Here is a 23,222-nt window from a genome sequence, read left to right on the forward strand (position 1 = left end):
ATTTATCTTCCAAATCAATTTCGGAATAGAAATCTATTCCTAAAAGTTTATCAAACATGTTTCTATTCTAAAAAAAGGTTTGGAATAGAAAAATTATTTCGGGAACAGAAATTTCTATTATCATGCACCCCTAAAAGTTTTAACTTCGATTTCTACTCCAAATCTATTTCTGGAACACATGTTCCGAAATAGAAAAATGAAATTGCGTTACTAAACATATTTATGTTCCAAACCTGTTCTAATAAAGAAATAGAGAAATAGAGAAATAGAAACGTTGTCACGCATGCCCTTAGAGTGTCGAAACCTACATTTGAATTTAAATTGTCCCAGTCGAATCATCTCTAAATATGTAAGGATTCGAACCTCCCACGTCCTCCGTCTCTTCTCATGTGGGAAGGATGGCCATTGGAGCAAACCCTAATAGTTAATTTTCTAAGTTCAATTGCAACTAAATGATTTATTAACTTTTCACTGATTAAATTATCAACTAAGTAATGGGTCACCAATTCTTACATCCCTATCTTTGAATGTCTCAAGCAACGAGCGTATCCATATTTTAATTCTGGCCTAATTCAATCGAATGTCTTTCCGAAAATGACCAGATGGTCGTTGACTCAGCTATTACGTCACTAACGTCTGTGCGTAGTGCGTAGGGCACTTCCCTCGTCAACTGGACGTTTCCTACAATTTCTCCTTCGTCTTCAACCCATGTTTCGGTGCTCATATTCTCTGTTCTTGATCATTTGGACTTTGCCACTTGGTATTGACTGAGTAAACTCTTCCCCTTCAAAAGTAATCAAGCACGTGGAGAAAAGAAATGCGGATGAATATGGTTCTGGTGTGCTGATGATTACATTGCACATCATTTGGATCAACGAGATTACAATAAAAAATATTCAGGGACAATTACTTTTTCTTTTCCCTGATAAGAAAAGGGGAAAAAAAAAAACAGAAATGATTGCTAAGGAAAGAAAGATATGCTATAAATTGGCAACACGCCTTTCCATTTTGCCATCTCGTCAGCCGAGTTGAAGTGTCTCTTGATGAAGAATTCCACGTGATGCAACTGCTGAAGCTGAAAGAACAACTTCACATTCTTCAAGTCTCGAGATTCCGAGTCATGGGTGTGCGAGTTCTGGCAATTCTGCTAGTTGTTCTCCTTGGAGATTCCATTGGAGATGCAGCTACAAATCCTTATGATTGTAAGCTTGGTTCAACCACTTTCGTTTATTTCCTGGAATGAATTATTTCATACAGGTGAATTTGCGAATTACACAGCCCCGCTTGCCTGGACTTTCTGCATATTGTCGTGCCCTTGCCCACTTAGACGAACTAAGGTTCCCACGGTCAAGAGGATGTCACAATATTTACAGGAATCAGAGTTGAGCATTTGTCCACAACCAATTGTAAAAACCCCGGTGCACTCAACTTTCTTGAGACAACGATGTTTTCCTGTATTCCTATCGACGATGCTAATGTCATTTTTGAGATGATCTAAATCTGGTTTCACCCCCTTTTGCCAGCCTCTCTCATCCAAGGAGGCTTTATTTACCAGCCATTTTGCCTGAGAAAGTTTCAGAAGAAAATTGAGGGCTGAAATTTTGCAATGTGTCAAATGAGTAAATCTAATCTGACTGTCAGAAGTTTCTAGAGCAGGTTCACAATAATTATTATTAAACTTATATTGGTGTTCTTATAATTTTTCTTTAAGCATGTTCTGGACTTGGAAGTCATTATCTTACGTTCAGGTCATTCTACACGTATTTTGTTTTGGTACAAAGTTCATGCTACTCTCGTTAGATAAGTGAGTCAGTTACAAAGATTTTACAGGGTGTTAGTTTCTCTGGAACAAAGATCATACTGTTGGTTGGCTATTAAAGCAACCAAAGTTCTGCACATCTCTAGAGCAGCTACCGTCGGATAATTTATCTACCTTTTCCATTTTCCTGCTTGCGCACTCCCGTAGGACAGAGGAATGATGACTTTGAAGCAACTTGCTTCAGAAACTTATGCAATCCTCAGATTTACACAGAAGATGTTGGATAATTGCTATTCAATATACACACAACGCATATCTATTTATTAATTTCTTATTTTTCAATTGGGTGTATTCCAATGCAGTCAGTGCGCTTACGGGGCTAAAGACTGATTGGCAAAATGCACCACCCAACTGGGCGGTGGTGGGGACTGATCCTTGTGGCGATAATTGGGTTGGGATTCGCTGCAATAATTCTCGCGTTACTTCCATGTAAGGTTTTGAGCATCCTTTTTGACTTTATGTTTGAGAATCTGGCTTTAAGAATTCTATCTATCTCTACAAATAATTGGAATCTTAATTTCAGAATTCTGTCGAGCGCGGGTTTGACAGGTTCGCTCTCGGGAGACATTGGACAATTATCTGAATTACAGATTCTGTAAGTTCACCGTCTCTTTCACTTCCCGGTTAATGTTCAGAGCAAGGACTAAATTACCACTTATGTAGTCTTTTTCGCCTAAAAGATAATTTAAATATATATTTCAAAAAATTTTATCTAAAAAGTGGATGTAGTAACCATAATTGGAGGCAACTATTGGGAAAAAGGGCTCCAGTTTTTATTTTGCTGGTGTCATGTATGTAGTCCTCTTATGTTGATTTTTGTGTTTTCTTCTCTCCCGTGTGTCCTAAATTGCATATGGAGCTGTCAATGTTGTGCAAGTAGCGTGATTCATGTCTACGATTTGGTCTATTATCTGTTTAAGCTGCTTGAAAAGGCCTTCAATTTGTTGCTGACTTTCGATCAAAAAGAAAAATTGGTTGCTGACTATAATAAACCTTTTCACGAAGAGACCTATCTAACAACAAGGGTCTGACTGGATCTCTTCCTGAACAAATTGGAAACTTGATGAAGCTCACACACTTGTAAGCTATATACCATCAGCATTTCTAGTGTATTTTGTGTCCCACGTCTTTCAGAGTCACAAATGACCAACCTGCCTTTTCATCTCAAAATGCAAGAATCCTGGTTGGTTGTGGATTTTCCGGCCAAATACCAGATTCCGTTGGATCTCTACAGAACCTGGTGCATTTGTAAGTCCTCTACCCCATACACTTGATTTGGACCTTACAAGTACAAGATTGGTTTTGGACAAGCTAGAACATGTTTTGCTCAATTCAGTCATACATTATTCTTCTTGTCATCGCAAGTATCTGAACTCATCCTTCCAATCCATTGCAGATCTCTAAATTCAAATAGATTCACTGGGCTGATTCCTGCCATCATCGGTAACCTTTCTAGGCTATACTGGTTGGATCTAGCAGACAATCAGCTAACTGGATCTATTCCTGTATCGAATGGAAGCAATTCTGGCCTTGATATGCTACTTCAAGCAAAGCACTTGTACGCGCATGTCTTCTAACTTATCATATAGCTGTATCTGTGGGCTGATTCATCTTTGCTGTGTTATCTGACTAATATTCTGCCTTCATGCACAGTCATTTTGGACAGAACCAGCTCTCTGGCACAATTCCTTCCCAACTATTCAGTTCCGGCATGCGGCTCATACACGTGTAAGTTCTGAGAATCCACTAGGGCGCTGCATCTGGTCTATTCATTGTTTCCTTGAGGCTTCTCAAGCCTTATCTAAAGAAAGTTAGATCTTCTCTCTCTCTCTCTCTCTCTCCCCCCACTGCATGGCTTTGTTGTCCTCTTTTGATACTTAAAGCATCTTTCTAGGAGAGAGGCAGTGGAAAGTGGAGAAGGCAATTGCCTTCTTATCCTTTATTCTAAGATAGAAATCCTCATTAACTTCTTCAAACGGGGCAGGCTTTTCGACAACAATAATCTCAATGGTAGCATCCCTTCTACTCTTGGACTGGTGCGGAGTTTGGAAGTTGTGTAAGTATTTATGGTTCTACACAATCGTCATGAGGATTACTTCCCTTGTGCTCATTGCACTTCCGGTCAATGTTTAATTTATTTCAATGGTTACAGACGCTTTGATAGGAACTCTTTAGCTGGTGCAGTGCCTGCAAATCTCAACAATCTTACATCTGTTCAAGAACTGTAAGCAATACATAATTATGGTCGTTTTCACTGTTATCTAGTGCATATCACTGTAATTGATCTCCTAAATTTACTGGTCTACTCTTTAGTCTTCTTTCCAACAATAGGCTAACTGGTCCGTTGCCCAACCTTGCTGGCATGAACGCCCTCAACTACCTGTAAGTAGTAATTGTCTTACATTTATCTAATGGCACACAGTGTACTTGCTGATCATTTATGAGTTCTAAGAGGGAAACAGAGCACATGGTGAGATGTAAAAGATAATCTTAAACTCTTTTTTCTTAATTTTGAATTTGCCTTATCGTCCTGCTACAACTATGTAAAACATGGACTTCAACTGATGGAGGTGGATTTGCAGGGACTTAAGCAATAATAGTTTTGATGCGACAGATTTCCCTTCATGGATTCCGACATTACAGTCTTTGACAACATTGTACGTCTCCCAATCTCTGTCCATTGCATCCATCAATTCCCTTCAACTGCTCCCTGCCCCTGGAAATGAAACATGACATTTCATTATTTTCTGGATGTGGGTTTCAGACTAGCCATCTCTGTTCCCTTTTTCTTCAGATAAAATAGAAGATCTCTAAGTAAATAACAGGGTTATACCTTTTATGAATTTCAGAATGCTGGAATGCACGCAAGTTCAAGGAGTGCTACCCGTTATCCTTTTCAGCATTTTCAGTTTGCAAAGTGTGTAAGTATTATCTCAATCTCGATATTTACCTCAATGTAATGAATGTATACTTTTTCAAAACTCGACCAGCTTCATACAATTGACTTCCTGGTGCGTTTCAACTTGGACATTAGGGATGATGGTTGAACGTGTGAGTTTTCCTGTGATGTCAGGGTCTTAAAAAACAACCAGCTGAATGGAACCTTGGATATAGGCTCCAGTCAGGGCAATCAATTGCAACGCATTGATCTGCAGAACAATAATATTGATAACTTCAAGCAGAGTACTGGAAATCACAGTGTGGAGGTGATGTAAGTCATATAAAACTCTATGGTCCTTTCACTCACTTTGTCACAAGATGAATTGAGAATGCTTTTCTTTACAGGTTTTATTTTTATTTTTTCCCCGCTAATGTTGTGCTCATACAATTGTATTTCTGCAGACTTGTCAGTAATCCGGTTTGTCAAGAAACGGGAGCAGCTGGGAAAAGTTACTGTACCATTCCACAATCCAACACCTCCTCATACTCGACACAGCCTAATAAATGCATCCCAGCCGTTTGCAATTCAAATCAGACTTCCAGCCCCAACTGCAGATGCGGCTATCCTTACACAGGAACTTTAGTCTTCACAGCTCCTTCTTTCTCAGGTTTAGGAAGCTCGACTTATTTCGAAAACCTCACAGGCATTATCACGATGTCTTTTCAGTCCTATCAACTTCCAGTAGATTCTGTCTCGCTGAGTGATCCACGCAAGGATTCATATAATTACCTTAAACTGAATCTTGCGGTCTTCCCATCCGAGGGGGTTAGTTTCAATTGGACTAGCATAAACATTATTGGCTTTGTGCTCAGTAATCAGTCATATTGGCCACCAAAATTATTCGGGCCTTTGAATTTCATCGCTGATCAGTACACGTACTTTGCTGGTAATATCTCAAATTAACAGAGACACATTCTGTTGCCTTGTCTATCTAGATTATCTTTATTTCTATCATACTAACAACAATCTCTCTTCCTCTTTCTCACTCGCAGATGTACAAGTACCAACTACATCCAAAAATTTGTTAAACATCAGTGTCATCGTTGGTGCAGCAGCTGGTGGTTTTGTTCTCCTCTTGCTATTGGCTTTTGTAGGGGTTTATGCTTTTTGTCAAAAGAAAAGAGCAGAAAAGGCTACAGAGCAAAGCAACCCTTTTGGTATGGGCAGATTCACTGCATACTTGCCACTTAGCTTGTCTCTGATTCTGGAAGTAAGTTTCAGTCAATGTTTGTTGTTATTTATGGAAATGCAGTAAACTGGGACCCGAATAAGAGCAGCGGCGAATTTCCCCAACTCAAAGGAGCGAGATGGTTTTCTCTAGAAGAGCTTAAGAAATACACCAACAAATTCGCAGAAGCCAATCAAATTGGATCTGGCGGCTATGGAAAGGTTTCCTCTCTTGGCTCAGTTCTGCTAAGAGAAACCTCAATTAGCATACTCTTGCTCCTGTACTCTTTATAATATACCTCGAGACTTTTGTTGCAGTCCTCACGTTAGCAAGAATAACCTTTTGTATAAGTTCCTTTTATTCGCCACCTTTTTTGAAGCATAGGTCCACTGTATGACAGTTACTGAGTTTGAAATCTCCTGCTAGAATTTTACGTGAACAAATAAGGGCTTCTTAGACTTGACAAAACCAGACGTGAGTTTGCTCATACAGAGAAAAAGCAAAGCTGAGAGATGGGAAGTCGTACATGTTGCTGCACATTAGTTTCTACTTACTTTTCTTCTCTTTCAAAGAGACTTATATGTTCACGTTGCTTTAAATTCCTCAACTGCTTTTCTTATTTGAATGTTTCCATTTAAGTTGATCCCTGATTCCATTATATTTCTGAACAGTAGATGGTTCTAAAAAATTTTCTTGCTTTAATTTCCTTCTTATGTCTCTTTAATCTGAGAACTGTATCAACACTGCACCAGCATTGTTAAATTTTTTCTATTTGACTTGAAAATCATCAGCTGTCCTGGAAACTGCCTGAGTTATAAATTTTGTTGTTGCTGTGGCAGGTCTACAGGGGTACTCTTCCCACTGGAACTCTAGTCGCCATAAAAAGAGCACAGCAGGGATCTATGCAGGGTGGGGTCGAGTTCAAAAATGAGATTGAGCTTCTGTCAAGAGTTCATCACAAGAATCTTGTCAGCCTTGTCGGTTTTTGTTCTGAGCAAGGTGAACAATTGCTAGTGTACGAGTTCCTTCCAAATGGTACCCTCGAAGAGGGTCTCTCAGGTATCTCCTCTCAAGTTTCTTATGTTGAGAAAGCATTCATGCGGAATTTAGGTTTTTAAGAAAAAATTCCTAGCTCATATCATCTGCGTTCACAACTACAAGTTTCGACTTGCAGGAAAGTCAGGAATCAGGTTGGATTGGGCAAGGAGACTCAAAGTAGCCATTGATGCAGCCCGAGGTCTGGCTTATCTTCATGAGTTTGCTAATCCTCCGATCATACATAGAGACATAAAATCAACCAACATCCTATTGGATGATCACTTGAATGCGAGAGTTGCTGATTTTGGTCTCTCCAAGCCCGTGACAGAAGGTGAAAGGGGTCATGTCACCACTCAAGTCAAAGGAACAATGGTCAGTAATGAGCTTTAGTCTAACGGTAGATAGTCAAACTTTTCTCGGCAACACAAACTTTGAATGAGTTTTTTGATTCCTAAAACGGCCCATGTTCTTGAGAACCAAAAACTAGGACAGTAATTGTCTAGTGGAGTAAGTGCGCTTTACAGGCTTTTATCAAGAGGCTTCTTTAGACAAAACAATTTATGATAATCGTTCTTTTCAGTTTGGATGATAATCATGACTATTTCTGCAGTCACATGAGAGAGGATGCTAGTTTGTCTCAAAACAAGAGACAATCAGTTTACCTGAGTTGATGAAAAAAGGGTGATAAGAGTTGAAGGCATTATTGTTAGTCTAGCTTTTGTGCTGAGTTTTACAAACCGATCATGCTATATTCCTGTGAAGGGCTACTTGGATCCCGAATACTACATGACCCAACAACTGACCGAGAAGAGTGATGTGTATAGCTTTGGAGTAGTGATGCTGGAACTCCTTACAGCCAGAAGGCCAATAGAGCGGGGCACATATATTGTGAGACAAGTGAGGGTGGTCATGGATAAGGACAAAGATTTGTACAATCTGCAGGGGATTCTCGACCCGGCCATTGGCTTGGGCACGTCTTTGAAGGGTCTCGAGAGGTTTGTGGAGTTAGCAATGAGATGTGTGGAAGAATCAGGAGCAGACAGGCCAACCATGGGAGAGGTGGTGAAGGAAATTGAGAACATCATGGTTTTCGCGGGTTTGAATCCAAAGGCCGAATCCGCGACCACTTCAGCCAGTTATGAGGAGGCGAGTAAGGGTATTCCACAGATCCCTACAGCAACGAGGACTTCACAGAGGATAGTGGGGCTTCCCACCTTCGAGAATTTAACCCCAGTAGGCAAATTATAGTCATGATCAGCTTCAGTGTACATTAAGAAAATCAAACTAGCATATGTATTCATGACTAACTCTTTCCAGATTTTCAGTTTCTAGTGATGTTTGTATACAGTTGAGAATTCAATCATGTAAAATTGCCGGCCTCTATGTGTGAGTAGAATTCTGAACGAAGTGATCATTCATCTTCCACTTGTGCGACCGGTTGGTCTTCTTGCGGAGAAGACAGTGTATGGACTTGTTTTTTGAGTGATTGGGAGGACATGAGGGCCACCACGAACTCCTTGTACTTCCTGGACTGCCGGTTCTGGCTTGCCTGCTTCTTTGCATAGTCTTCATCGCTCGCCATGTCTCGTGAATCTTGCCTATGAGCGAAGGCTGCTTCTGCTTCTGACGAGACAGGAAGAAGAGAGTTGTGTCAGTAGAAGCCAAGAAAGGGGGGGTTGCAAGGGGACAACGACCACGACATTGGCTACTGTTACTTTAGATGCCATCACCCCTGCATGGTGGTGCTTCTTGGCCAGTGGGTGTAGAGGGAGAAGGGTAAACGCAAAAGAAGAGAAACGGAAAAAAAGAAGAAGAAGGATGGATCAGAATTCAGGCCGTTCAAACTGCAAGTAGAGGAAGGAAGAAAAACGCATAAATGTACTGCTGTGTTAACCTTTGAACCAAATAATAAGATGACTATGGCAGAAATAAGAGAAGTTGGTTATTTAAAGAAAATCAAGTAAATGTTAGTAATAAACTCAGAGAGTAATAACGCTATATTAATAAGTCATAGAATTGTATAAAATGATTAATAAGTAAGGCAAATAAAAATGTTAATTTAAAACAAAAATAATATTAGTAAGTGGTAAGTAAATGTGGTGACTAAATCGAATAAAAGGTAGTAAGTTACATTAAAAAAAATGGTTTTTCTATATAATGGTCAGTAAACATGAGCTGTCACTAATATAGGTAAATAAATGTGGTTAACAATGGCAGAAGCATTTTTGTTGTTAGATCTAAGAACAGTGGGTAACTTAATAGCAAAATAATCCAAATAAATATTGGTGAATATCTCAAATAAGTCTTGGTAATGTAAAGCTAGTTGGAATCCGAGAAAATTCAATCACTCAACTTGATAATTTTCCAAATGAGTTGGTAAAAAGTTTGTTAGTAGAGCAAATAAAAGTGATAAATTGATAGAAAAAGTCAGTAAGTGTAATAGCAACAAATAAATACTAACAAGCAACTCTATTGATAACCATAAGCTAGTTAACAATTTAAGCCAAGTAACTCACACAAATAAAGATTGATAAATTATTTATAGTTGGCAAATTTAAGTAGTTTGGTAGAAAGGTATATAAAAATTGGTAAAGGATGAGAGAAGCTTTTTTTTTTTTTTTTGGGGTCAAAGAGTAGGGAAGTTGATATTTAAAAAAGAAAACACCAATTAAATATTAGTAATTAACTCATACATGAGTTGGCAATGCATTATTAGTTTTTTTTTTTTTTTTTTTAGTAAAAGGTAAGTATATATTGAAGCTTGAACCATTATACAACGAGACTGGGTTTCAAAAACTTGTACTCAAAAGCTAGGAACTAGTGAGTGGAAGGGCGCCAACGAAAAAAGCCAAATGGCAAAAAAGAACAAAGGCTAATAGCCAAATAATGCATTATTAGTTGGTGTGTGAAAAGTTGATAATTACTTTAACTAAGATTTGTGATTAAAAAAAGAGTTGGTAGTGAGATAAATAAAGGTGGTAATTCATAGAAAAGTTGATAAATAAAGAGAACAAATAAATGTTAGTAATATGAAATTCAAATGAGAGTTGGGCGCGTTTGGTAATCATTTCCGAGGAACAATTTTTGATAAAAAAATGATTTTTTTTTTATTCTGTTCTTGGAAACAATTTCTGAGCAAAAGAATGTGTTTGGTAACTTCTCTAAATTTCTATTCTCGGGATAGAAATATATTTGGTAGATTCGGTGAGCTCGCCGGAGGTCAGCCTAGCCACGGCAAGCCTTGGCTTAGCGCGGTTGGGGAGGCGAGCCCCGTGGCTGCGCAAGGCTTGACCTTGCTTTGGTTGGGTGAGGTCGAGCCTTGTTGTGCCTCGCCCAGCTACGGCGAGGCTCGGGCTGACAAGCCTTGCCGTGGCTTGATGTCTCGGTGGTCAACGACGCTCCGACAAGGTCGCCGGCCCTTGTCGGCCGGTTGTTGGCGTTGCCCATGGCCAAGGCCGGTGACCAACCAAAAGGAAGAAAAAGAAGAAGAAGAAAAGAGAAGAGAGAGAAAATTTGATTCTATAAATTATTCCCAGGGAACAAGAAGCTTTTTTTTCTATTTTTTGTTTCTGTTCCAAATCTATTCTTCGGAACAAAAATTTTACCAAACATGTTTCTATTATTTTTTCATTCCTTGGAATAAAAAAATAGAAATTTTTGAAACGGGAACGACTTTTTTAACAAATAGGCCCTTGGTAACAAAAAATTAGGGCCAACTCTTCAAACTTTAGGTCTAGTCTCAAATCTAGCATGAACTTTCTTTTTTCTCCTTAAAAACGCCAAACTTTAGGTCTAATTTCACATCTACCCCAAACTTTTTTTAATCTTAGAAAACTCCAAACTTTAGGTTTAGTCCCAAATTTATCTTGAACTTTTCTTTTGTCCTAGAAAATCCCAAAACTATATGTCCAATCCCAAATGTACCCCAATCTTTTTTGTCGAAAATCATCAATTTTTACTCTAGTTCTAAATTTTCCCCTATTAGTCCTCTATCCAAAAGTCATGGTTGGTGGTCTCTAATTTTGTTTATATCCTAGAACGGTTTTATTTTGAAGATAATTTTCTATGATGCATTGTTGATGTATATTTATTATTGATGTGGAAATGTCACGTTAAGTGGGATTGGACGATGGGGTAGATTTGAGAATAATTAAAAGTTGGTGATTTTTGAGTGCAAACGGAAGGTAAAATCCCAAAATTGGTACATCCGTCAACTATCACGTGTCCTATAACTAACGGATGGTAAATTTATTATAAATATACTAATTTGGGATTTTTGATGGCCAAAAATTCATTTGGGATAAATTTGTCACAAGTGTATCGGTTTAGGTTTTTCATGGTCAAAAAATTAGTTTGGATTAGGGTAAATTTGTGACATATGTGTTAGTTTGGGGCTTTTCATGGTATTAATCTTCTTTTTAGACAAAACAAAATTCATGGTAGATTTGGGACTAGATCATAAGTTTGGCTTTTTTTTAGATAAAAAAAGTTTGGGGTAGATTTAGGACTAGATCTAAAGTTTTTTTTTGAATTGACCCCAAAAATCGTTGGTAACAAACTCTTTTTACCAAGTTTTTTTTTTTTTTATACTTAAATCCAAGGGTAAGTACACTAGAAGTGCCAAAATTTGTGTACGGCACTCATTTTGGTGCCAAAAGTTTTATTTTGGATCATTTAAGTGCTAAAATGTTTTAAAAACGATCATTTTAGTGTTAGCACCAATCTTGTTAGTCGAAAATCCAATATGGCTCGCCAGAGAGTATAGTTAACATTTAAACAATAAAATGATGCCGTGTGGCGTCTTTCCCCCAAGTAAGAACCTTAAATTCCCTAATTGAAAGAGAATCAAAAGATGAGGTTTTAAATTAGGTGCGTGCAAAGTTTGACAGATTAATTTTGAGTACGTGAGCACCTATGAATTTATTTCTAAAAGTTTTGAACAAAAAAAAGGGGTTACTAAAGATTGTTTCCTAAAAGGAGTGGTTGGAAAAGAAAATAGCAAATAAATGAGGTGTTGGGTTTGGACGTCAAATTTTATGTGCTCAATAAAACGATGAGGTTTTATACTAGATGCGTGCAAAGTTTGGCGGGTTAATTTCAAGTACGTGACCCCGTACGAATTTATTTTGGAAGGTTTTGAACAAAAGAAAAAGGTTGTTGCAAGTTTTATTATTTGAAAAGGGATTTTGGTTTTCTTGACTAAATGATGGAAGATAAGAAATTGGTTTGATCGATGACGTGCATGTATGGTCACTAAGTGGAACCCGTCACCCAACGGGAGTTTGGGAGCGATGCCCGATTTTATCGGATGCTCAGTAGGGGTCCGGAAGTTGGTTGCGGTGGAGGTCAGACTGATGCTCTTGTGTGGAATATCGTCTAGGCGGGGGTTCTAGACAATGCCGTGCTCGATGGGGCAAGACGATGCCTAGTTATGTCAGATGACCGCCGATTGTTGAGTTGGGCATGGCCAATGGATCGTAATAACTGGAACACATGTAAATGGTTGTGATAGTTGCGCTTGATCATGAGACAAAATTGTATGGCACGGTATGGGACGTGTTATAATGGTTTGGCCTTATAATTGGGACCCATGTGATTAAAATGATGTGTTCCAGTTATTAAACCATGCTTGCTACACTGATAATGGTATATATGTTGAGCTAACGTGCAAGTATGCGCCGAGGCAAGGTAAGTTTTGTATGGTGTGTGCTTAGGACTGCCTTCGACGCGAATTTGCGTCCTAATCAAGGTTTAGGTTGTTGACTTGCTGAGATTTATCTCACCCCGTCATGGTTGACATTTTTCAGGGCCGTAGTGTGGAGATCTGCCGAGTGCAGATATGGTGGGTGCGAGATGCAACACCTCTTTGGTTGGCCATGTCGTTAGTGAAGTAGGTTGACCCTAATCTCTGAGGATTTTGAGAGGGTCGATAGGAAGTGGCTGTAGAAAGGCTTGTACCATTAAACTTCCTAGGGATAATAGTGAATAAATGGAAATGTTGTTTTCGGCGTTGGTCGCCGTGTTTTTACTATCCCATGTTTGTTTGTCGGGCGAGTGTTTATTTAATTCACTTCCGCATGTGCTCAATTGAAAGTGAAAAAAAAAGGGTTGGCGACGCGTCCTAAGACGTTGCATTTTAATCGACCACTAAGGGATGTACACGTGCTCGGGGTTTGGGGCATGACAACAACAACTTCTTTTAATTGTTTGGTATCATTAAATTTCACTTTTACAAACAAAATATGTTTATCAATAGTCAGAACGTAGCAAGAATACTTACTTTTTCTTTTACACTCAGGTTCTTCATCATCATTACCAAGCTCATTCGCTAAATTAGCAGTTTCATCGACACGACTTTCTTCATTTTCACTTCTATTACCTTCAGCTGGAGTTCCATCCTTATTTACTAGCTCGGGCCTTTCTCCTAAAGTTGCAAATTTTTTTTTCTAAGAAATTCCCTTTGCTTTTGTATTAGCCGTGCGACTCCATCATCATCTTCATCACTTGGGAAATTTACTATTGCCAATTATTCATATTCTGATTCACTAAATAGAGCAACTTCCCATTATAATCCAATGAAATCTTCATTGCCCACATTTTCCAAAATTTTAGAACATCTCCCTTTTTGCTCATTTTTGTCAATATGACTTGTCTCCCTCTCCTCCCTCACTTGCCTCTCATTTTGCCTTCCAACTAACCTAAATTCATCTCTGACCTGATTACTCGCTTCAGTAGGATCCGTCACTTCTCCTCTTTCAATGGTTTGCTCATTCTCACCATCCTCATCATCATTATAATACTCAACATATACCCTAACTTTGTTGCCATGAAGATAGTGATAAATGAAATCCTTAATACCATGATCGTCATTAAAAAATCTCAAATTATCCTTCAATTCCTTCTCAAGAACACAATAATGTAGTTTTTACACTTTGCATTGTAAAAAAATACCAAAACCCTCACAAAATCAATATATGATAGTTTCCCAAAATTGACATAGATTATATCTTCATTTCCACTATTCTCAGTCCTTGACGCCAATAACAAACTCCCACCATAACAAACAATGACGCCTGCATGATTCTCACCCATGTTGATGCTGTACCCAAGGAAGAAAAAAAAGTCATTAGTTTTTGGGACCACATAGCAGAATCAATAATTCACATGCAGGTCTTTGTTGTTTTGTCGAAAGAAACAAATACAATCAATTTAGTCAATTCGATCCCTTTACAGAAACAAAGGAAGCCGAATTGAATAAGTAAAATGAGGTCTCCACCACCCATTTTTCAATTTAATCCCATTCAGTCTCCCACAAAAGTACTTTAACAAGTTAAACAAAGTGAGGTCCCATCACCATTTCCCTCCAAGCCAAGCCCTCATTTTCCCCTCCACGCCATATTTTTCTATTTGGTCCCCACAAAAGAAAGCAAATCATGTTAGTAAACAAAAATGACTTCCCTACCACTATCCCCACCACTTTTCCTTTGAGCTGAGCCCTCAATTTGTCCTCTGCACCCTAACTTGCCCGTCGGAACCCTAAATTTTCCACCCAATTGACTCGTGGAGAAAACATGACAAATCTGAGTGAGTGAGAGTTGGGGACACAACCACCAAATGACGGCAAACAATGGCAGCGGAGCGACGGTGGCTGAGCAACGGTGGACAAGCGAGTGACAATGGGCGAGTGAGCTACGGCCAGCATCAGGCAAGAATCGCAGTTCATATGCGCCATCGAAAAACCCTATTTCACTCCCCCTTTAGCGACGTTGTTTTGGCCAAATGAGCTATGCGGCGTCTTTTTTGTAAGAGAGTCCACGTATATTGACAAAACAACGTTGTTTCTTAGGGAGAAAGGAAAACGAGTCGTTTATGCCATTCCACGTGGACAACCTTCTTAAATTTTTTCCATGTTACTTTTATTATTATTATTATTATTATTATAAAAGCCACATCACCAATTTGGCTAGAATCTCTCGTCAGTGGTAGAAAAGTGATAGTTTTTCTTCGATTTGGCACCTAAGTGATTTGGTGGAAAATTTTGGCACCAAATGAGCACCATACATAACTCTTGAGTGTACTTATCCCCTTAAATGCACTAGCACGAAATAGAATCCATATTTTTTTAAATGCAACAGTAGAATCGTCTAGGGTTTGAAAAAGCCCACAAGCAACCAAATCAATCTCATCAATAAACATGGATCCGAGTTTCACCTATCTATACCCTGACTCTTTCATTTAATATGCTCGTATTGACTTCATAATTATCCATTTTGAAGTTCAGCTCGCCACATTGCATTGAACATTATTATGCTTGGGGATGGGACTGCTCTAAAGTCTCCACTCAAATAAATTTTTGCACCTTCAACTTCACCAAACGAAGATATCATTTTATTTTGTTATGACTTGATTGTACTTGGTGGGAACAAAACTTAGCAACTTGGTCTTCTTCCTTCCCCATCCAAACTTTACTACATCCCTATCTTTGCATCTCTCAAGCGACGTATGCATCCAGTTTTTCTTTCTGGCCCACTTCAGTTGAATGATTCTCCGAAAACGACCAGATGGTCGTTGATTGTGCTACTTTTGTTGTCATGGACGCCCCAGTGTCTGCGCGTACAGGTTACTTCATTCGTCAACTCGTCGTTTTCTACCTTTTCTCCTTCATCTCCACCCCATGTTTCGGTGCTTATCTTCTCTCTTCGTGATTATATGGACTTTTGTGACATGGTCTTGACTGAGTAAACTCTCCCCCACCCCACAATAAATGCAGCACTTGGAGAAAAGAAATGCAGACGAATATGGTTCTGATGTGCTGATGTTTACATTTCTCGTCAATTGGATCAATGAGACTACAATTCATAGTTGTCATGGACAACACTTTTTCTTTTTCCCTGACAAAAAAAGAATAGATTGCTAGGAAAGAAAGATTTGGTGGGAGTTCGCAGCCAGCCTTTTCGTTTTCCCATCATGTCAACCGAGTCGAAGTGCCTCTTGATGAAGAATTCAATGTGATGCAGCCGCCGAAGCTGAAAGAACAGTTCTCCAAGTTTCAAGATTCTGAGTCATGGGTGTGCAAGTTCTGCCGATTCTGCTGGTTTTTCTCCTTGGAGATTCCATTGGAGATGCAGCTACAAATCCCTATGATTGTAAGCTTTTTTTTTTTGGTCGAATTATGATTTTAAGCTTAATTCAACCAAATTCTCGACATTTATTTCCTAAAATGTATTATTCATATTGTTGAATTTAAGAATTCCACAACCCCGCTCGCCTGGACCTTTTGCATGTTTCTGAGCCATTGCCACTTAGATCAACTAAGGTTCCTCCTAGTCAGAGGACGTCACAACATTTACAGGAATCAGAGTAGACCATTTGTCCACAACCAATTATAAGAACCCTGGTACATTGAGATATCGATGCTTGCTATATTCCCATTGACAATGCTAATGTCATTTTTGGGCTGATCTAAGTTTGTTTTCTCCCCCTTTTTCCTGGCTCTTTGATCAATGGTGGCTTTATCACCTGCCATTTTGCCTGAGAAAGTTTCAGAAAAAATAAGTAACTGGAGATCTCAAATTTTGCAACGCATCGACCGAGTAAATCTAACTGTTTGTAGTCTTTAGAGTTGGTCAAAATAATGAAATTTCTTACACATCTATTGGTGGTATGATTTTTCTTTGAGCGTGTTCTGGCCTTGAAAATCATTATCTTACATACAGGTCATTCTCATGGATTTGGTTTTAGTATAACGATCTTGCTACTTTCATTTGATAAGGGAATCAGTTACAAAGTTTTTACAATGTCTTAGCCACTCTGGTACAAAGATCCTGCTGTTGGTTGCAATTCAAGCAACCAAGTTCTGCACATTATTAGAGAAGCTACTGTCGGAATATAGATGAACAAAAACTTTTAAGCAACGTGCTCCAGAGACTTTTGGGATCCTCAGATTCGCACAGTACTGTTGGACTATTACTATTCAATACACACACGACATATGCATTTATTATTTTCTCATTGTTCAATTGGTTTTATATGAATGCAGTCGGCGCTATTAAGGGGCTTATGAGTGATTGGCAAAATACACCACCTAACTGGGTGGGAACTGATCCTTGTGGCGGTGATTGGGATGGGATTGTCTGCACCAATCCTCGCATTACATCCATGTAAGTTCTTGAGCATCCTTTTGGACTTCATATTTGAGAATCTGCATTTCATAATTATATCCATATGTGAAGTTAATTGAACTCTCTTAATTTCAGAACATTGTCGAGCATGGGTTTGACAGGTTCGCTTCCAGGAGACATTGGACAATTATCTGAATTACAGATTCTGTAAATTTCCTATCTCTTTCACTTCCCAGATTATGTTCAATGCAAGGACTTAATTACCGCATTTGTTTCCCATGTCATTTTCTACCTAAAGATAATATAGGACACGCATTTTTTAGAATTGGACGTATTGACCATAACTGGAGGCAATTATTGAGAAGAAGGGCTAAAGTTTTTATTCTGCTGTTGTCATGTATGACATGTAGTCCTCCCATCTACATTCTCGTACTTTCTTCTCTCCCATGCATCCTATAATGCTCGTAGCTGTCGATGATTTGCAAGTAGTGGGATTCATGTCTAGAATTTGAACTCTTCATCTGTTTTAGCTGCCTGAAATGGTCTTCTGTAAGTTGTTACTGAGTCTGATAAGCCTTTCGTGTAGGGACCTATCTTACAACAGGGGTCTGACTGGATCTCTCCCTACACAAATTGGAAACTTGATGAAGCTCACGAACTTGTAAGCGATATACATCAGCATTTCTTGTATATCCTGTGTCCCCTGACTTCCATAGTCGAAAATGACCAACCTGCTTTTTCATCTCAAAATGCAAGAATCCTGGTGGGTTGTGGATTTTCTGGTCGAATACCAGATTCCATTGGATCTCTACAGAACCTGGTGTTTCTGTAAGTTCTCTCCCCCATATACTTGATTGGGACCTGACACGTACATGACCAGTTTTTGGACAAGCTAGAACATGTTTTGCTCACCTCAGTTCAACAATGAATTGTTTAAACCTCCTGTTGGGGGTCTTTCTTGAATGCACTATAAAATATTGTTGTCAGCTCATCCTTTACATATTAATCTGTCAGCCACATATTATTCCCCTGATCTTCACAAGTATCTGAATTCGTCCTCCCAATATTTTGCAGATCTTTAAATTCAAATGGATTCAGTGGGCAGATACCCCCTACCATTGGTAACCTTTCTAGGCTCTACTGGTTGGATCTAGCTGACAATCAGCTAACTGGATCTATTCCAGTATCAAAGGAAGCAAGTTTGGCCTTGATATGCTACTTCACACGAAGCACTTGTATGTGCATGTCTACCAGTTTATTATCTTGCTGTATCTGTGAACTTTCATTTTTGTTGTATTATCTGACTAATATTCTGCTTCATGCACAGTCATTTTGGACAGAACCAACTCTCTGGCACGATTCCTTCCCAATTATTCAGTTCTGGGATGCATCTCATTCATGTGTAAGTTCTGATAATCCACTAGGCACAGCAGCTGGTCTATTCATTGTTTCCCAGAGCCTTCTCAAGCCTTATCTAAAGAAAGTTAGATCCTCTCTCTCTCTCTATCTCTCTCATAAACTTCTTCAACTTCACAGGATTTTTGATAACAATCGGCTCACAGGTAGCATCCCTCCCACTCTTGGACTAGTGCAAAGTTTGGAAGTTGTGTGAGTATTTATGGTTCTATGCAATCCTTGTGAGGATTACTTGTGCTTTGCACTTCCCATCAATATTTAACCTATTTCAATGGTTACAGACGCTTTGATAGGAACTCTTTAGACGGTGCAGTGCCTGCAAATCTCAACAATCTTACTTCTGTTCAGGAACTGTAAGCAAAACATAATTCTCGTCCGGTCATTTCACTATTTTCTAGTGCATATCACTATAGTCAATCTCCTAATTTTACTGGTCTACTTTTTAGTCTTATTTCCAACAATAGGCTAACTGGTCCATTGCCCAACCTTGCTGGCATGAATGCTCTCAACTACCTGTAAGTACTAATTGTCTTACAATTAACTAATCTCACATGGTGTCATTGCTGATCATTTATGAGTTCTGTGAGGAGAAGAGAACATGGTGAAATGTAAAAGATAATCTTAGACTCCTTTTCTTAATTTTGAATTCGCCGTTACTTATTGTCCCACTGTGACTACGTAAAATATGGACTTTGACTGACGAAGGTGGATTTGCAGGGACATGAGCAATAATACTTTTGACGCGACAGATTTCCCTACATGGATTCCAACATTACAGTCTTTGACGACATTGTATGTTTCCCAATCTGTCTTTTGCCTCCACCAATTCACTTCAAACCCAACCCCCAACCCCAACACCCACAAACGCCTTGAAATGGAACATGACATTTCAATATTTTCTGCTTGTGGGTTTCAGACTAGCCATCACTTTCACCTTTGCTAAAGATAAAATAGAAGATCTCTTCATAAATAATAGTCATACCTTTTATCAATTTCAGAATATTGGAACGCACACAAGTTCGAGGAGGGCCACCGGTCATCCTTTTCAGCATTTTCAGTTTGCAGAGAGTGTAAGTATCATCTCAATTTCAATATCTACCTCAATGTAATGGACGTATACTTATTCAAAACTCAGACCTGCTTCATTCAATTGACTTCCTCGTAAGTTTCAACTTGGGCATTAGAAATGATGGGCCGAACATGTGAATTTTCCTGCGACGTCAGGGTCTTAAGACACAACCAGCTGAATGGAACCTTGGATATAGGCACCAACCGTGGCAATCAATTGCAACTAATTGATCTCCAGACCAATTTTATTGATAACTTCAAGCAGAGGGCTGGAGGTTACAGTATCGAGGTGATGTAAGTCATATAAAACTCTTTGGCCCTTTCACTCACTTTATCACAATATGAATCGAGAATGCTTTTTTACACAGTTTTATTGCTAATGTTGTGCCCCTATAATTGTATTTCTGCAGACTTGTCGATAACCCGATTTGTCTAGAAACAGGAGCAGCTGGGCAAAGTTACTGTACCATTCCACAAACCAACACCTCCTCATACTCGACACCACCTAATAGTTGCATCCCACCCGTTTGCAATTCAAATCAGACATCCAGCCCCAACTGTATATGCAGCTATCCTTACACAGGAACTTTAGTCTTCAGAGCTCCTTCTTTCTCAGGTTTAGGAAACTTGACTTATTTCGACAGCCTCGCAAGCTCTATGATGATCTCTTTTCAGTTCTATCAACTTCCAGTAGATTCCATCTCACTGAGTGATCCACGCAAGGATTCATATGATTACCTTCTATTGAATCTCGCGGTCTTCCCATCTGAGGGGGTTAGTTTCAATCGGATGAGCATATACAGTATTGGCTTTGTGCTCAGTAATCAGACTTACAAGCCTCCACATTTATTTGGGCCTTTCTATTTCATCGCCGATCAGTACACAAACTTTGCGGGTAATATCTCAATTATTTAACAGAGACATGCATTCCATTGCCTTGTCTATCTAGACCATCTTTATTTCTTCATCATACTAACAACAATCTCTCTCCCTCTTTCTCACAGAAGTACAAGTACCAACTACATTAAAAAAATCATCAAACATTGGAGTCATCGTTGGTGCAGCAGCTGGTGGTTTTGCTCTCCTCTTGCTATTGGCTCTTGTGGGGGTTTATGCTTTTCGTCAAAAGAAAAGAGCAGAAAAGGCTGCAGAGCAAAGCAACCCTTTTGGTATGGACAGATTCCCTGCATACTTGCCACTTAGCTTGTCTCTGATTCTGGAAGTAACTGTCAGTCAATATTTGTTGTTATTTATGAAAATGCAGTAAACTGGGACCCAAAAAAGAGCACCAGCGAAATCCTCCAACTCAGAGGAGCTAGATGGTTCTCTCTAGAAGAGCTTAAGAAACACACCAACAACTTCTCAGAAGCCAATGAAATTGGATCTGGTGGTTATGGAAAGGTTTCCTCTCTTGGCTCTCAGTTCTGTTCAGAGAAACCTCAATGAGCATACTCTTGCTCCTATACTCTTTATGATATAGCCAGAGCCTTTGGTTTCGGTCCTGATGTTAACAAGAAAAACCTTCTGTATAAGTTCCATTTATTTGCCAACTTGTTTAAAGGGTAGGCTCACTGTATGATAATTACTGAGTTAAAAATCTCCCGCTAGAATGTCACATGAACAAATAAGGCCTTCTTAGACTTGACAAAAGCAGATGTGAGTTTGCTCATACAGGGAAAAAGTAAAGCTGGGAGATGGGCAAAGTCGTAGGAGTTGCTACACATTAGTCTCTACTTAGTTTTCTTCTCTTTCCAAGAGAATCTTATATTTTCACATGGCTTTAAATTTTTCAACCGTTTTTCTTATCATAACATTTCCATTTAAGTTGATCCTGATTGCGTTATATTCCTGAACAGTAAATGATCCTAAAATTTTGTCTAGCCTTAATTTCTTGTTTATGTCTCTTAATTCTGAGAACTGTATTGATACTGTGCCAGCATTGTGAAATTTTTTCTGTCTTCAAAATCATCAGGCTGTCCTGAAAACTGGCCAAGTTACAAATTATGTTGTTGCCGTGGCAGGTCTACAGGGTACTCTGCCCACTGGAACTCTCGTTGCCATAAAACGGGCACAGCAAGGATCTATGCAGGGTGGGATCGAGTTCAAAAATGAGATTGAGCTTCTATTAAGAGTCCATCATAAGAATCTTGTCAGCCTTGTCGGATTTTGTTTTGAGCAAGGTGAACAATTGCTGGTGTACGAGTTCCTTCCAAATGGTACCCTCAAAGAGAGTCTCTCAGGTATCTCCTCTCAAGTTTCTTATGTTGAGAAAGCATTCATGCGGATTTTAGGTTTTTTAAGGAACAATTCCTCGCTCATATCATCTGTGTTCACAATTACAAGTTTCGACTTGCAGGAAAGTCGGGGATTAGATTGGATTGGGCAAGAAGACTCAAAGTAGCCATCGGTGCAGCCCGAGGTCTGGCTTATCTTCATGAGCTTGCTAATCCTCCGATCATACATAGGGACATAAAATCAACCAACATCCTATTGGATGATCATTTGAATGCAAGAGTTGCTGATTTTGGTCTCTCCAAGCTCTTGAGAGAAGGTGAAAGGGGTCATGTCACCACTCAAGTCAAAGGAACAATGGTCAGTAATGAGCTTTAGTCTAACGTTAGATAGTCAAATTTTTCTCGGCAACACACAAACTTTGAATGAGTTTTGATTCCTAAAATCTTTTGCGGAAATTTTGCATTAGTTCCCCGATTCCCAGGACAATCCATATTCTTGAGAACCTGGTAATTGTCTGGAGAAGAATTGCACTTTACAGTTTTTGGTAACAATATAAGATAATTCTTCTTTTCAGTTTGGATAATTATCATGATTATTTCTGCAGATTCATATGAGAGAAGATGCTAGTTTGTCTCATAACAAAAGACAATTAATTAAGCTAAGTCGATGGAAAAAGGCTTTAGTGTTGGTCATTATTGTTCGTGTAGCTTTCATGATGTGTTTTACAAACCGATCATGCTATATTCTTGTGAAGGGCTACTTGGATCCTGAATACTACATGACGCAGCAGCTGACCGAGAAGAGCGATGTCTATAGCTTCGGAGTATTGATGCTGGAACTCCTTACAGCCCGAACGCCAATAGAGCAGGGCAGATATATTGTGAGAGAAGTGAGGGTGCTCATGAATAAGGACAAAGATTTGTACAATCTGCAGGGGATTCTCGACCCAGCCATCGGATTGGGCACGTCTTTGAAGGGTTTTGAGAGGTTTGTGGAGTTAGCAATGAGATGTGTGGAAGAATCAGGAGCTGACAGGCCAACCATGGGAGAGGTGGTGAAGGAAATAGAGAACATCATGGTTTTCGCAGGTTTGAATCCAAAGGCCGAATCGGCGACCACTTCAGCCAGTTATGAGGAGGCGAGTAAGGGGTATGCTACACATCCCTACCACAATGAGGACTTCTCGAAGTATAGTGGGGGCTTCCCACCTTCGAGGATCGAACCCCAGTAGGCAAATTACAGTCATGATCAGCTTCAGTGTACATTAAGAAAATCAAACTAGCATGTGTAGTCATGACCAACTCTTTCCAGATGTTCAGGTCTTGTGTGAGTGGGATTCTGAAGGAAGTGATCATTCGTATTCCACCTGCACAACCAGTTGGTCTTCTCGCGGAGAAGACAGTGTATGGACTCGAC

General features: G+C 39.2%; 2 pseudogenes; both read left to right on the forward strand.

The window, feature by feature from the left end:
- Window positions 1–1,120: 1,120 nt before the first annotated feature.
- Window positions 1,121–8,203, forward strand: LOC120295647 (annotated as a pseudogene).
- A 7,523-nt stretch (window positions 8,204–15,726) lies between these two features.
- On the forward strand, window positions 15,727–23,175 carry LOC120295310 (annotated as a pseudogene).
- The last annotated feature ends 47 nt before the right edge of the window (window positions 23,176–23,222 follow it).

This window comes from Eucalyptus grandis, chromosome 7, assembly GCF_016545825.1.
Source record: "Eucalyptus grandis isolate ANBG69807.140 chromosome 7, ASM1654582v1, whole genome shotgun sequence".
NCBI lineage: Eukaryota > Viridiplantae > Streptophyta > Magnoliopsida > Myrtales > Myrtaceae > Eucalyptus > Eucalyptus grandis.